The 15296-nt window shown below is 39.7% G+C and overlaps 1 protein-coding gene across 4 annotated transcripts in view; it reads right to left on the bottom strand.

Annotated features, from left to right (window-relative positions):
- LOC129726956 (cAMP-dependent protein kinase catalytic subunit 1) overlaps positions 1-15296 on the bottom strand; it is a 187990-nt gene that overhangs the window by 74146 nt on the left and 98548 nt on the right. For 3 of the 4 annotated variants that reach the window (XM_055684273.1, XM_055684272.1, XM_055684271.1), the window contains exon 2: positions 15135-15179. The exons of the other annotated variant lie outside the window; for it this stretch is intronic. The gene's annotated coding sequence lies outside the window, so the exon portion shown is untranslated. The remainder of the gene's footprint in view (positions 1-15134; positions 15180-15296) is intronic. 4 annotated transcript variants of the gene reach the window in all.

Raw genomic sequence — 15296 nt, 5'->3', positions numbered from 1 at the left:
AAACGGTGATCAACGGTACAGTACATTGCGCATTAGTTATGGCCAAAGCAAAAGTGGCACCAATAAAATCAATATCGGTCCCTCGATTGGAACTTATGGGGGCCGTGCTGGGGGCTAGATTAGCAAAGACAGTAGGAGAGTACCACACGTATCCCATCTCACGATGTGTTTTGTGGACGGATTCAGCGGTTACGCTAGCATGGATTCAATCGAAGCACCGGCGGTATCGACAAATTTTGGCATTCAGAGTAGGCGAAATTTTAAGTAAAACTGATGCAGAGCAATGGAGATGGGTTCCCACACAACACAACGTGGCCGATGAAGCCACAAAGTGGGGCAAAGGCCCCAGTACTGACGTTAATTCTCGCTGGTTCCAGGGACCTGTTTTTTCACATGCCGGAGACTGAGTGGCCGGGAAAACAATCTTCAGCCTCATTTGATACCGATGAAGAGTTACGGCCCTGTTTGATACACCAAGAGTCGCGCAAAAGAGAAATCATTCGTCACGAACGATTTTAAAAATGGGAAAGGCTTTTACGAATGGTGGGGTGGATCCACCGTTTTATAGTGAATTTCCGTATTAGAAAAAAATGGTATAAAAAATGGTGTAACTGGTTCTCTGAAACAAGAGGAAATTCAATAGCCTGAAAATAGCCTGTGGCATTCTATACAGATGGAGGCGTATCCAGATGAGGTAATACTGCTAAACCGTGGAAAAGCGAACAACATCGATAACTACAGCAAACTGTACAAGCTGTCACTGTTTATGGACGAGCACAATGCCATTCGTATTGATAGCCGAATTGGAGCGGCACCTTTCGTTTCACAAGAATTCAAGTATCCTGTCATCTTACCTCGTGAGCATCGTGCAACTGAATTAGTTGTTGATTGCTACCATCGCAAATTCCACCATGCCAATCACGAGACGGTGTGTAACGAGATCTGACAACGTTTTCTTATTCCAAAACTTCGCCCATTTTAATGGGTGAGTTTAGATTATTTTGGTCCGATTCAAGTAAAAGTTGGCCGAAGTTTCGCAAAAAGGTGGGTGGCTCTGTTCACGTGCTTGACGGTTAGAGCGTTGGAGTTAGAGTTGGAGATATATTCGGACAACGGCACGAACTTTAAAGGAGCCAATTGAGAGCTACGTAGAGAAATTGCGGCCATCGGGGAGAACTTGGAAGCAACATTTACAAACGGCGCAACCAAATGGATTTTCAATCCACCTTCGGCCCCACATTTCGAAGGCTCTTGGGAAAGGCTTGTTAGGTCGGTCAAAGTAGCAATGGCTTCCATTAATACGTCAAGGGCGCCAGACGATGAAACGTTGCTGACAATTGTCACGGAGGCCGAACCGATTGTGAACTCTAGGCCATTGACATATATACCATTGGATCATGCATCCCAGGAGTCTCTTACCTCTAACCATTTCATGCTGTTGAGTTCCAACGGAGTCAAGCAGCCCCCCAGGGAAATCAGTGAAGTGGAGAAAGCAGCGCGTACCAATTACGACGTTGCTCGTCAGGTGTTCTGGAGGTGCTGGGTGAGAGAGTATCTCCCAACCCTCACAAAACGAACAAGATGGTTTGCGGAAGTAGAGCCAGCTAAGATAGGTGATTTGGTTATCATAATAGAAGAAGGACAACGAAATGGTTGGATGAGAGGACGAATTGTTTCTGTGGTTTCTGGAGCTGATGGTCGCGTGAGGCAAGCGTGTGTGCAGCTAGCAGAAGGTAGAATTCATCGCAAACCTATATCAAAGTTCGCAGTGCTAAAGGTTGACCCGATTGGTAACGCGAAAGTAAAAATGCAACCGGATGCGCGTTACGGGCTGGGGGCTGTTGCGAATACTGGGCGCACTGATATTTTATTTATATGAAGACCCTTGTTCAACGATCTTTCTTGAAAAAAGATTATCTAATACCATAATAATCAACCCTGACACAAAACGGAAATAAAAAAAATAAAATACATATACGATTGCGTGAAGGCGTCAAATAAAGATTCTTTCCATTGTTAAAGTATATCTATAACGTACAGTTGATCAGATTTAGCAGATAACAGATTTATAGTCGGTAAACAAGTGTAATTTCGTAAAATAGGTGAAATAATTTACGCTCTTGAATTTTAGGGCAGTTGAAAATTCCTGATTTATAAAAGTTTAGTTGGGATTCAGATCAAAGAGACCAAATTTTAGGGTAATATTTTTCCACATTGTTCAAACACTAATAAAATTAATTACAGCTTTAAGAATTCAGCAACGAATATTCTGCGTTTCTATAAAAAGGTCGAACAGTCCCAACACAAACATTGACCCTGGACACCATTTTGAATTTAAGGATGACCACTTTCAGTTTCTGGAAAACAACTGAAGTAACTGAATACCACCCAATATAGGTATTTCCGGTGTCAGATTAATGCCAGGAAAACAGCTGAAAATGACCGAATACCACCCGATATGAATATTTTTAGAATAGAGGTGATGAACAAAAGCCAAAAGTCGAGTCGAGTCGATGACTACATCATTTCGATAAAACCAATCATTTCAAACGATTTATCTCTTGACTTTGATCATATCCTATGGCCGATTCGTTGTGCATTTCCAGACTATAAACAAATCGCAAGGAACCAATGAATTTGCAATGCTTAAAATTATTAAATTAAACACAAAAATGGGCGGGACGAAGTTTGCCGGGTCAGCTAGTTGCATATAAAAAATGACAGTAGCACGTGGGTTATAGTTTAGGTGTAGTCTGACCGCAAAAACTAGTTCGACTTGAATGCACTCCGTTTTGTTGGTTCTCTGGTTCTTGTCAGATCAGATGTATGCTTATATAGGGTATCGAACGTCTTCGTCAGTGGTTTTCTTCGGCCCCTTTTTGCATAAGATTGCTGCAGAAAAACTGCCGAAGAAAACCACTGACGAAGACGTTTGATACCCTTGCTTTTAAAATGGGTGTAAAAAATCTGAACAATCCTAATTAATATTTGTCTATGGGGTTATGATGTGCAATTGTGATTACCGACATTTATAACACATGCACTACCAATGCGTAAGAAGGTGACAGAGATGCAACGATCATAATTTCCCTCTTTTTTCTCTTTCTCTCTCGTTCTCAAATTTCAAGAATTTTTATTCCTTAAAATTGATCGAATTCTTTATTAAACTAAGCTGGCAGCTCATTACAATCGACATTACATTTGAATCAAATTAATGTTGGGTGGGGTGTGCTTTGGAAGTCCACGATCAATGCACAGTGGTCCAGGAATGCAATCTAGCGGAACAAAATTAATAACTCCGGATCGTGTTGGTTTTTTGAGATAGTGATTTCGGCAATGTTTATTGGAATAATCAAGGAATATTTTTGTATTAAAATATTTGTACTGAACGTGTACTAAATTAGTACTAATTTGTTTTTGTCTTCATTTTTTCAATCTAGAAGGATGGTTTCTTCTACAAAGTTGTTCATTAGCCAATAATATGAAAGTCTTCCAAAGTCACAACTATTCAAGAATGCATCGTGTATGAGATATTGTTTTTTTTTTGACAAAATAGACAAAAAACTGTTATTTTCATTTTATTTTTTTTTCTAAGTGTACTAACAAACTTTATGAGTTTCTAATCATAAATCCTTTCAACTTTGATCTTTGCCGCAGAAATAGGATGCCTATGGCGTGTAGCTTTAAAGATATCTAAAAAAAATGAAATTTCGATGATTTTTTCAAAATGTCATATTTCCATTAGCGCACAAAAGCGCAACCTTAAACTCTCAGGGCTGAAAGAATATTAAACTAGGTATCTGTAGACAAAATTTCAGCCCGGAACTCCTTGGAGCATTTATTCTGTGAGTAATTTTGTAAAACTCTACAAAATAAGGAATAAACGTGCTATTTTGTTTCCAATATTATGCCCAATGTCTACGGAGATGTTAAAGAAAATTGAATATGAACTCTTTTTGGTAAAAAGAAAAAAATAATTAGTTCAATATTTACAATGAACTATTGAAATCTTATGAAATGCTTTTTTTCAAATAGGATACTTTTTAAGATGCTTATCAATAACGCATAATTGAGTTGTATTCTTTTTACCCGTTTTCACCGACAATTCACAGACTATTAATGTACGGTACATCTATCACCAGGCATTGTATTATGCCTATTGGTATAATGTCAGAAGAAGTTCAAGAGGCACGGAATAAATCCGTCAAAAATTATTGAGAATTTCACTCAAGAAAATTCAACCGCCTAGTGAACATGGAAGATGTTTTCAAATGCCTTTTACTCATATATGATCCGATAATTTCTCTAAATCACTGAACAGAAGACCATTCAATTGATGATCTTCCAAGTGTAGTTCAAAATCTTACAGTAAATGGAAGTGGATTTTGAAGATGTTTTTTTAATGTATAGAGAAATGAAGCGAAATGGGAACAAATCAGTTTTGAGCAATGATCTCTTAATGTTATTGATTAGTATCTTAAAAAGTATCCTATTTGATTGAAAAATCATTTCATAAGACCTAAACAGTTAATTTTAAATATTGAACTAAATATTTTTAGACCAAAATATTTCATATTCAATTCTCTTTACCATCTCCGAAGACATTGGGCATAGTATTGGAAACAAAATGGCACTTCTTTACTAATTTTTAAGAATTTTACAAAATTACTTACAGAGTAAAAGCTCCAAGGAGTTCCGGGCTGAAATTTTGTATGCAGACACATAGTTTAATATTCTTTCAGCCCTGAGAGTTTCAGGTTGCGCTTTCGTGCGCTAATGGAGATATAGCATTTTTAGGAAAATCAAAAAATTTAGTTTTTTTTTATATATGTCAAAAAGTACATGCCATAGCCATCCTAATTCTGCGGCAAAGATCAAAATTTAAAGAATTTATGATTAGAAACTCATAAAGTTTGTTAAAACACTTAGAAAAAAAAATAAAATGAAAATAATAGTTTTTTGTTCATTTTGTCCAAAAAAATCAATATCTCATACACGATGCATTATTGAATAGTTGTGACTTTGTAAGACTTTCATATTATTGGCTAATGAACAACTTTGTAAAGAAACCATCCTTCTAGATTGAAAAAATGAAGACAAAAACAAATTAGTACTAATTTAGTACACGTTTAGTACAAATATTTTAATACAAAAATATTCCTTGATTATTCCAATAAACATTGCCGAAATCACTATCTCAAAAAACCAACACGATCCGGAGTTATTAATTTTGTTCCGCTACATTGCATTTCTGGACCACTGTGCAATGCTACAAAAATTTATTTTTTATGCAAAAAAAGTTGTTCCGCCAAAAACGAACGATCCCATTGTTTAAGTACGGTAGAGAAATTTACAATTTGTAAGTGGATACGAAAAGCTAAGAGAATTTGTTAGGTTTTGCGGGAAGGGGAGTGTTGGTCAGGATCGACTTGAGATGCTCTTCGAACTAATAATCCAATAACTTGTGGCAACACTGCCCCAGGAACTGTCACTACTACATGTGTACGTAAATATACGCATCATCGTTAGTTCTTCTTGTTTGGTCAGAATAAAAGTAGACGCAATAAAGGTTAGCTTCAGAAATCGTATTCCGCGCGTTTATTTCGTTATTCTACATTCCCGTTTGGTCGTGTCCGGTTTATCCACCGAAACGATTGTAGTCCCCACATTGGTGACCCCGCCGAGCATTGCGAATTTATTTTCGCGCTACAGAAAATATCATTAATATAACATCTCCAAAATAGTCGTCATTCGCCACGATGCAACCAGCAGCCTTAGCAGCAGTTGCGGTGAAGTTAGGCGTCGTACACAAATTACGTAACGCATGAAGGGGGGGAGGTGGGTTGAATCTGCGTTACCTATTGTTACATAGGGGGGAGGGGGATATTAGTTGAGGCCGTTACGTAACTGTAATGTTTGCTAAAAAACGCGAATTTGGAGAGGGAGGGCAAGTTGTCCAGCGTTACGTTATTTTAGGGGGGGAGTCATATCGAACGTTACTTATCGTTACATAAGGGGGGGAGGGGGTCTGAAATCTAGGGTTTTAGCGTTACGTAATTTGTGTACGACGCCTTACCGAATTTTTAGAAATCGGATCCTACGATGTGGTTCGCGTAAGCAGAAGCACAATTTGCTCTAGCTGGTGTTACCCAGGATGAAAAAAAATTTCATCACGTCGTAGCAAAAATAGATCAATCAGTGATATGTCAAGTCGCTGATCTGATAAGGAACCCACCAGCGGAGAACAAGTATACTTCTACAAAGGACCGTCTTATCTCTCGTTTCGAGCAGACACCTTAAACTAACCTCGAGAAGCTTCTTGGATTGTGTGACTTAGGGGATGTCCAACCAACGCATTTGTTGGCCAAGATGTAAGAATCATCAGCTGGACTAAACGTTGACGATGAGCAGAGTTGGCATTTCGCACAGGCGATCCACTGACGTGCAAGAATCGTACGAACAAAGAGGAGACAGAGCATAACTCACCACACCGAGAAAGAGACTCTTTTCTTCTAGTGACAAATATGTCGCACGAGAGTGTGCGCTAGTGCTTGATAGACAAAGTGCGAGTGCGTTACATTCTCTTCCAAAAAGTTGCTCTCTTGCGCTCTCGTCTACATTCACCCGTGCGTGGCGCTGTAGCGTACACTGGTGCGAAGAAACATCAGTTGTTGGTCTCTATCTTGTACGTCATACAGATTTGACCAGATTGCAGCAATTTTTGTTTAACGCGTTCCAGCGCCAGTCAAAAAATGAACCGATGTGAAGAACACTTGTGTCATGACATGGGCGTAGGCAGGATTTGGATCATGGGGGCAAGCTTTTCAAAATTGTAAAATGGAAGTTATTATTGACAAAATGAATGATCGATGTACTCAATTCGCTCTTCACGCGGAAGATACGTGACGAATAAAAACTCCGCGTACAAAAAACGCGTAAATCCATAATAAATAAAGAACCCAAATTTAAAATACCCGTGAACAAATCGACTAAAGTGTACTAGTACCTACTTAGTGATTCAAAGCTTATTTTCTCTTTTGTACGTAAGAGACGTGATAAGTCGTGTGGCCAAGGATATTTTTCGACGCCAATGACTCTGAATGCTAGTTTTCTGTTTATTCTTGTTAATTTTACTGGTGGTTTGTGAAAATAACCGAGTACAGATTATACCTATGCTAGTGTTATTCATAAAAATTTTAATGTGGCATAAGTGGAATAAGACATTTCGAATTGGTTTACAACGAATATGAAATATTTGATTCATTTTCTCACTCTTATCCAATCGCTAAAAAGTATATTTGTATGGCAGGTTCTACTAGATATTGATTCGATAGCCTGTTGATTAAAACAACATAAAATTCGACTGCTTAAAAATGTTTGCAGAATGTTTTCCTCGTAGTGAAGTCTCTTTCTGAACATACTCATTCAGAGCACGAAAAAAGAATGGAAAAGCGGAAACGAAAACGGATTCAATCGGGAGAAGAAAAATGAACACTCTCTCAGAGCAAAATTGTCTTTAGTTACAAAATAGTTTGAAATCGAAAATAATTTTTGCCAGCCAACGTTTATAAGTTATATCTCAATAACTATGTCAGTCGTGATTCGAGCATACGATGACTTGCTCGATTTCCGGTTTCTGGAATAGATTCAAAAATGGCTGAATACCAGGAAATCAATTTCACACGCCATTTTGAAATTCACGGTGGTAACTTCTGGGTCGTCTGATGTCGTTTTGAGGTCTCTGGACAGCATCCCGATTCCGACAGTATCTATATTACGTGATATTTGGTCGATTTTAGCTATTTGCCGGATACCGGAAGTGACCATATTAAATTTCAAATGGCGTCCGAGGTTGATTTCCGGTCTCTGGGCATCGTCCCGATTCCGGAAAAACTCATATTCGATGGTATTCGGCCAATTTTAGTTTCCTTCCAGATACCGGAAGCCGCCATTTTGGAATTCCAAAATGGCGTCGGGTGTCGTTATCCTGCCTCTAGATTTCACCCCGTTTCAAAAATACCCATATTGGATGGTATGTGACGTTGTATTTTTTAATTGTTTTTATGGCCACCAAAAGCCCCGGTGGAATCTGTTCCGTATGACTATTTTGAGAGCATATCTCCATAACACCCAAAACCATAAATATGTCCTGTGGATATAATTTTATGAATTTTGAACCAATAGTAGTAAGATTCCGTTCAAATATTTATAAAAATTTTCCGCTTCGGAACATATCCCCGAAAAACCGAATTTCGAGCAATGAGAATATTCTTCCAGAATAAAACTATGAAATTTCGTCTTGTGAAACCTAAAATGGTATTCGGGTACCCCGTCGAGCACATAACGCTTAAAGAAATATTTATATTTAAAAAAATATGAAATACGAGGTTGGCTTTGCGAAAATAATCTGCCAAAACATGTCTATTTTGTGATTTTAATTAAGTTAGACTAGGCTGTTTTTTTTTCACGAATACATTGCTTGCTCATTTCTAGACTCTGTCAACGGTAATGTTCATTTGGACTCCTCCTGGTACATCCGAGAAAAGCATGTATTGGAAAAAAAACACCATTTTAGTAAAAGCTGAAAATCAAGGAATTTCATTTTTGAAGTTGATAAGACACCAGGATTCATGTCTGCTATTACGGCGCGTAAAATGCTAAATAAGAATGTTTTAGTAAAAAATTATCAACCGGCAATAATGAATTCATTAGTCTGAAATTTCCGTGCAGCTAGCTCTGCAACGCTAGAAATCTCACTGGAGCGCCCGCGTCGGTGAGTTTATCTTCATTCGCCTTGGTGAATTTGGGAGTAGTTTTCTACGCTGTAGCGCAGCCCAGCGTTGAGAGCTTTTTATTTTTTTTTTTCACACTCATTGTCGCGCACGTACACAGAAAGCGTGGTGAGCACGGAAAAAGAGAAGCGCTCTCGTTACAGTTCGAAGAGTGTGAGGTGAAATTGGAAATTCTCTTTACCGCACAGAGGATACGGACAACTCTGACGATGAGTTACTTAAGATGCTATTCTTACAACGCTTGCCATCAAATGTACGAACCGTTCTCAGTATAAACGATGGAAGCCTCACGAAAATAGCGGAGCAGGGTGATAAAATTATCGACTTAGTTCCTCAAGCCTCCCAAGTCACATCTGCTTCGGCAGCACCATTTTTCGGATCACAAGACAACCTGCCTGAACAGGTAGCAGTCTTGACCGCTGAATTACGTCGCATGAAAGAAGGACAACAAAATGTCCGTTCACGCTCGACATCCCGACGTCGAAGCAATGACAATAACATTTGCTGGTACCATCGCAAGTTTGGCTCGCAAGCGGAGCAATGCCGCTCTCCGTGTAAGTACTACCATCCAAAAAACTAACATCGCGCTAACCTCAGACAAGCGAGGTGGGCGGTGTTCTTCAAAGTCAAAGATTGCAAATTTTCGACCGTTCTTCAAACTTACGGTTTCTTATCGACACTGGATCGGACGTGATCATAATCCCCGCATCCAGAGGAGATAAGTCAAACAGTCCATCGCCTTTTCAACTACTGTGCGAGAAAGAATTATACCGTACAAAACTATCATGTATTATAACAATAATGCACAAGGTTATTTCTATCAACATTTTTTTGGTGTTCGGTACAGTAGTGCATTGCGCGAATAACAAACAATAGCAATGTTTGTTTACATGTTTGTACTTGGTGAATTTTAAGGTGAATTGAAACAATTTAAATTTGTAGAAGGAAATAAATATACCGTACATGTGCCTTAATCATCTTTAACCCATACAAAGTATAAAAGTAAGTAGGTTTGCATGGTATATAATGATAGCCGTCTTTAAAATTAATCTTTCCCATCTTTAGGAAACAGTTTACATAAATTCCTGTATCGCTGTTCGTTTTATTAGCTGGAAATGCCAAGAGGAAAATCATTATCTTTGGAAGAGCAAGCGAAAATCACTGCTTTCAGAGAATGTGGACTAAATATTCGCAAAATAGCTCAGAAATTGAACCGTGATGAAGGTACCATAGTAAATTTTCTCAAGGAACCTGAAAACAATGGTGTCAACAAACGATCCGGGCGTCCATCTACTTTAAATCTTCGAGATAAAATACAGATATCTCGCCTGACTGTTGGTAGAAACTTGAGTACAGGACAGATTAAGGCCCCAATGTCTCTTTCAGTGTCTAAGAGAAGAATACTACAGAATTTGAAAGAAAATATTCACATTCAATACCAGCAACGTTTGAAAACACCGAAGCTTCTACCCCGACACAGAACTGCGAGATTTGAGTTTGCGGAACGGGATATGTTTTGGGAGGATGAGTGGAAATCCGTCATCTTCTCCGATGAGAAGTAGTTTAACCTAGATGGTCTTGATGGTTGCCAAATGTATTGGAGGATATTCGCCGAGAACACGAACCTCGTCATTCCAGAAACTTTCAGGCACCAATTTGTTTTATTTCTCATAAAATGAATTCGGAGAAGCATGTTGATCTGCTAGGCAACGTTTTGATCAATTTTGGTGATAGTTTGTGGGGTGAAAATTGGATTTTCCAGCAGTACAACGCGGCGATCCACTGTTCAAACTTACAACATCATCTCTAACATCACGAAACATTACTGTTTTAAAATGGCCTGCTATAAGCCACGATTTAAACCCGATCGAGAATCTTTGGGGGATCTTGTCACAGTGAGCTTATGCACATGGACGTCAGTATGAATCACTTGAACAATTAAAGACTGCTAGTCAAGAAGAATGGGCAATATCGATATTACTTCTCTTCAATCCTTGATTGTTTCTATGCCCCGACGTTTGGCAGATGAAGTCAGAGGTGGACGTACAAAATATTAACGCTTGTTTCACGAACGAGTAGTAGAGGAAACGCAGTCAAATTGAATTGTACGGTTTATTTATTTCGTATGGATTGATTACGAAAAGCTCAAATTAAACAGCATAATAAAATTGGAATAAAATAAAATAACTTGCTGTGCTTGTATTTTAGTGTGGAGAACCGCTTTCATATTATGTTTTGTATGGTTTTACTCCAAAAGTAAAAATATTCAAAATTTTCGCATGTACGGTATATTTATTTCGCGGACTGTACATGCAGCAAATGGAACTAGAATACACACGTACGGTACTCGTTTTGTCACGACAGATTTAGGCCTACGACGCCGATTTTTGTGGAAGTTCTTGCTAGCGGACGTCACAACAGTAATCATTGGCGTTGATTTTCTGTCTAACTTCGGACTTATGGTTGACCTTGGAAACCGTCGTTTAGTCGATGATTGCACTAAGCGACACTCAAAAGGTGGGTTGAAAGAAGCCGCCGTTTACGGTATAACAACAATCGATATTAATCACCCTTTCCGAGATCTTCTTATAGAACACCGCGGAATTACAGCACCACCAGCAGTGCGTTGTGACATCAACCACGATGTGACCCACCACATCCAAACGAAAGGCCCCCCAGTACGAAGATTGGCACCGGATAAGTTACAGGCAGCAAAAATGGAATTCGCAATGATGATGGAGCTCGGAATATGTCGTCCCTCGAAAAGCTGCTGGGCCAGCCCGCTTCACTGTGTCCAAAAGAAAAATAAGAAGTGGCGTTTTGTAGGCGACTACAGGAGCCTGAACCGAGTTACAGTTTCCGATCGCTACCCCGTTCCTCATATTCACGACTCACTCAACAACTTTCTGGGAAGAAAATTTTTCACCACGTTGGATCTTGTACGCGCATACTACAACGTTCCTGTAGAAGCGTGCGACATTCCCAAAACCGCAGTGATTACACTTTTCGGATTGTTCGAGTTCACATGAATGCAATTTGAACTCTGCAACGCGAGTCAGTCGTTCCAGCGTTTCACGCATCGTGTTCTTGGGGACCTAGATTTCGTAATCGTGTTTGTCGATGACATCTGCATCGCATCTACATCCGAGAAAGAGCACCATGAACACGTCCGAACAGTATTTAATAGATTGCAGTGTTATGGACTCGTCCTCAACCTCGAAATGTGGAAATTCGCACAAACCGAAGTAAATTTTCTCGGTTACCGGATAAATGAAAATGGAATCAAACCACAATTGGTACGAGTGAAAGCAGTAGTGGACTACAAGCAACCTTGCACTATTAAGGAATTGCGGCGTTTCCTAGCATTATTAAACGGATATAAACGGTTCATTTCCCGTGCTGCAGACATGCAGAGCTTCAACGGTTGATTATAGGCATATCACTGGAAAAGATAATGTTGCGGCAGATGCGCTTTCACGCGTCGAAACTATCGTTTTCCTATCTGTAATCGATTTTAACAAAATAGCAGAAAACCAGAAAATCGATCCCGAACTACAAAAATTACTAACTCATAAAAAATCTTCATTGCAACTGGAACTGATAACATCCAAGCATTCTACACAACCAATCTATTGCGACACATCGCTCGTACATCGGGCACGTCCCTATATACCTAAGATACAGCGATACAATATTCTACAAAGTATTCACGGCCTTTCACGCCCTGGAGTGCGAGCGACCAGGAAAATGATTGCGGATAGATTCGTATGGCCTTCTATGAATCGTGATGTTGCCCACTTTGTTAAATCGTGTTTAGACTGCCAACGGTCGAAACGCCACACTTCGGCACCATTGCAAGCATTCTCGCTACCAACCGGTCGATTTAGACACGTGCATATCGATTTAGTTGGTCCTCTTCCGATATCCAGCGTTAACAGGTATTTACTTACGATGGTGGATCGATTCACACGGTGGCCCGAGGCAGCCCCCCTGCAGAATATGTTACCGGAAACAGTAGCTGCTGCGTTTTGCAATATGTGGGTATCACGTTTTGGTGTGCCATAAACAATTAGCACCGATCAAGGTCGGCAATTCGAATCCGAACTTTTTAATGAATTGTCCACACTACTTGGAGCCACTCGGATCCGTACGAGAGGTTTAACTGCACTCTAAAAACGGCAATCGCATGTGTAAATGCGAAACATTGGTGTCACACACTCCCATCGATTATGCTGGGATTGCGCACAGCTATCAAAGAAGCCATGGTTTGTTCAGTTGCCGAAACGGTATATGGTCAAACGCTTCGCGTGCCCGAGCAATTTTTTGACGCACCAGTAACCGACAGTAGTCGATTGGAATTTATCCAGTCATTACGCTTGCAAATGCAACAATTGAAACCAGCAGAAAACGCTCACCACATTAAAAAATCAGTGTTTATACCGAAAGACCTTAAAACCAGCAAATACACAATCCGTATGAAGGCTCATTCGAAGTGCTAGAACGGAGTGATAAATTCATGAAAGTTAACGTTAATGGTAGGCACCAAACAATTTCCATCGATCGTCTCTCTCAATCGTTCAACAACGACCTGTTGGATGAATCCAAGGACCGCTACACCATGGTTACGCCTTCTGGTCATCGCGTGAGATTTCCTGCGTAACTGGTGAGGAGTACTGTGGCAACACTGCCCCAGGAACTGTCACTACTACATGTGTACGTAAACATACGCATCATCGTTAGTTCTTCCTGTTTGGTCAGAATAAAAGTAGACGCAATTGACCATCGCATCAAATCGTTTTAACCACACTTTTTTGACAGATACTGGTAACTTTGTTAACGTTTTGGACTTTGTGCCTTTTTCTGGTGGAGCAATCGTGTGCGTAGTGGTCATACTGATCAATTTATAAATGTTCCTAGTGTATTGGCACCTCTCACACAACGTTCAAAGGGCTTTTTGACCGCAATTGAAACGCTCTGCTTAAATCGAGAACAAAACTGCATCGCCCAAAGGTAAACAAAGTTACCAGTATCCGTCAAACTCAGATGCGTGACGTCACCGTGTGATAGTCTATAAAGGTTAGCTTCAGAAATCGCATCCCGCGTGTTTATTTCGTTAATCTACATTCTCGTTCGGTCGTGTCCGGTTTATCCACCGAAACGATTGTAGTCCCCACAAACTCAACGGAAAATATTTTTACCCATCACATTACTACATATTTGTTTTGTGTATACATACTTGAAATATATAAAATCAAATCAGATTTGATAATTTTTGTAATATTACCTTTATATATTTTGTTTTCTCAAAACACAAACCATTATATTCACAGAAAATTAAAACAATATATTTTATCACTTTATAAAGATTTTCAATTCAATCGAGTCTGAAATATTCAACGGTTCTGATTCAAGTTACAAAAGTTTAAGCTTTCCTTGATTCAGGCATTCGTACATTCAGCCTTTGGTCCATTCAAGCCTTTTGAGTTTGGCGACATCTGTAAATTACGTAACGCTCATGGGGTGAAGGATGAGTATCCTTGAGCGTTACGAATCGTTACAATAGCGTTACGTAACAAAAAATTTCTGGAAAGCCTAAAATTTTACCATTTTTATTAAGCAAATTATTCTATTGTGTAACGCAATTTTTATGAGGGGGTAGGCGATAGCGGGGGTCAAAAAATTTAGTTTTTGCGTTACGTAATTTATGGATGTCACCTTTCAGCCTTTCGTTTCTGAACCAATTTAACATATATTCGTGAGGATGTTAATTGAATAACACTTAAGGGCTATTCCCACTGCTTCCGTTCCGGGACCGGGCCGTGGCTGTTCCGCGTGTCGTCCGGGCTCGTTTGAGATTGATTGCATGCGTTCTTATGAACGCATTCACACCGACGCGCCGTGCCCAGACCGGGGCAGCGTTGAGTTGCCGTCGTGCTGCCGCAGTGCGAGAGAAAAACTATCGTTGCCGACGATACTTTGTGTTGGCCGGAGAGTGCACGGAAGGCACTCGGGTGGATGCGTGTATGTTGTAGTGACATATTTCGCGCGGAGTGAGCTGCGGTATGAAAAAAAAGAGAGACGTTCTTTCACATAAACACATCAACATTTCTCAGCCAGAGCGCAGCGCAGGCACGGTTCAAGCACGGCGCAGTGTGAATGCATGAAAAGTCCCGGACGAGCCCGGGCCCGGCCCGGTCCCGGAACGGAAGCAGTGGGAATAGCCCTTTATTGTTCGAGGAATAACAGGGATATATTTTAGGCTTCTAAGATTGATTATGGTTTAATGTAGCAATATTTATAATGGTGCGTTGTTATAAATAAATAACGTGTGGTTATCATTACCTATTTCTCGTCACTGTCCAGTACAATCATAGCACTAGCATTATACTGAAAAAAAAATAAAGATAACATTAAAAGTAAGGTCTAACAATTGTAGAGTTAAATAGAATAGGTTTGGCAACAAGGTTTGAGGAGTTGTCACGGACGGTAGTGAATATATAAGGG

This window comes from Wyeomyia smithii, chromosome 3 (assembly GCF_029784165.1).
Source record: "Wyeomyia smithii strain HCP4-BCI-WySm-NY-G18 chromosome 3, ASM2978416v1, whole genome shotgun sequence".
In the NCBI taxonomy this organism is placed as follows: Eukaryota; Metazoa; Arthropoda; class Insecta; order Diptera; family Culicidae; genus Wyeomyia; species Wyeomyia smithii.
This window is presented reverse-complemented; position numbering and strand designations above follow the sequence as displayed.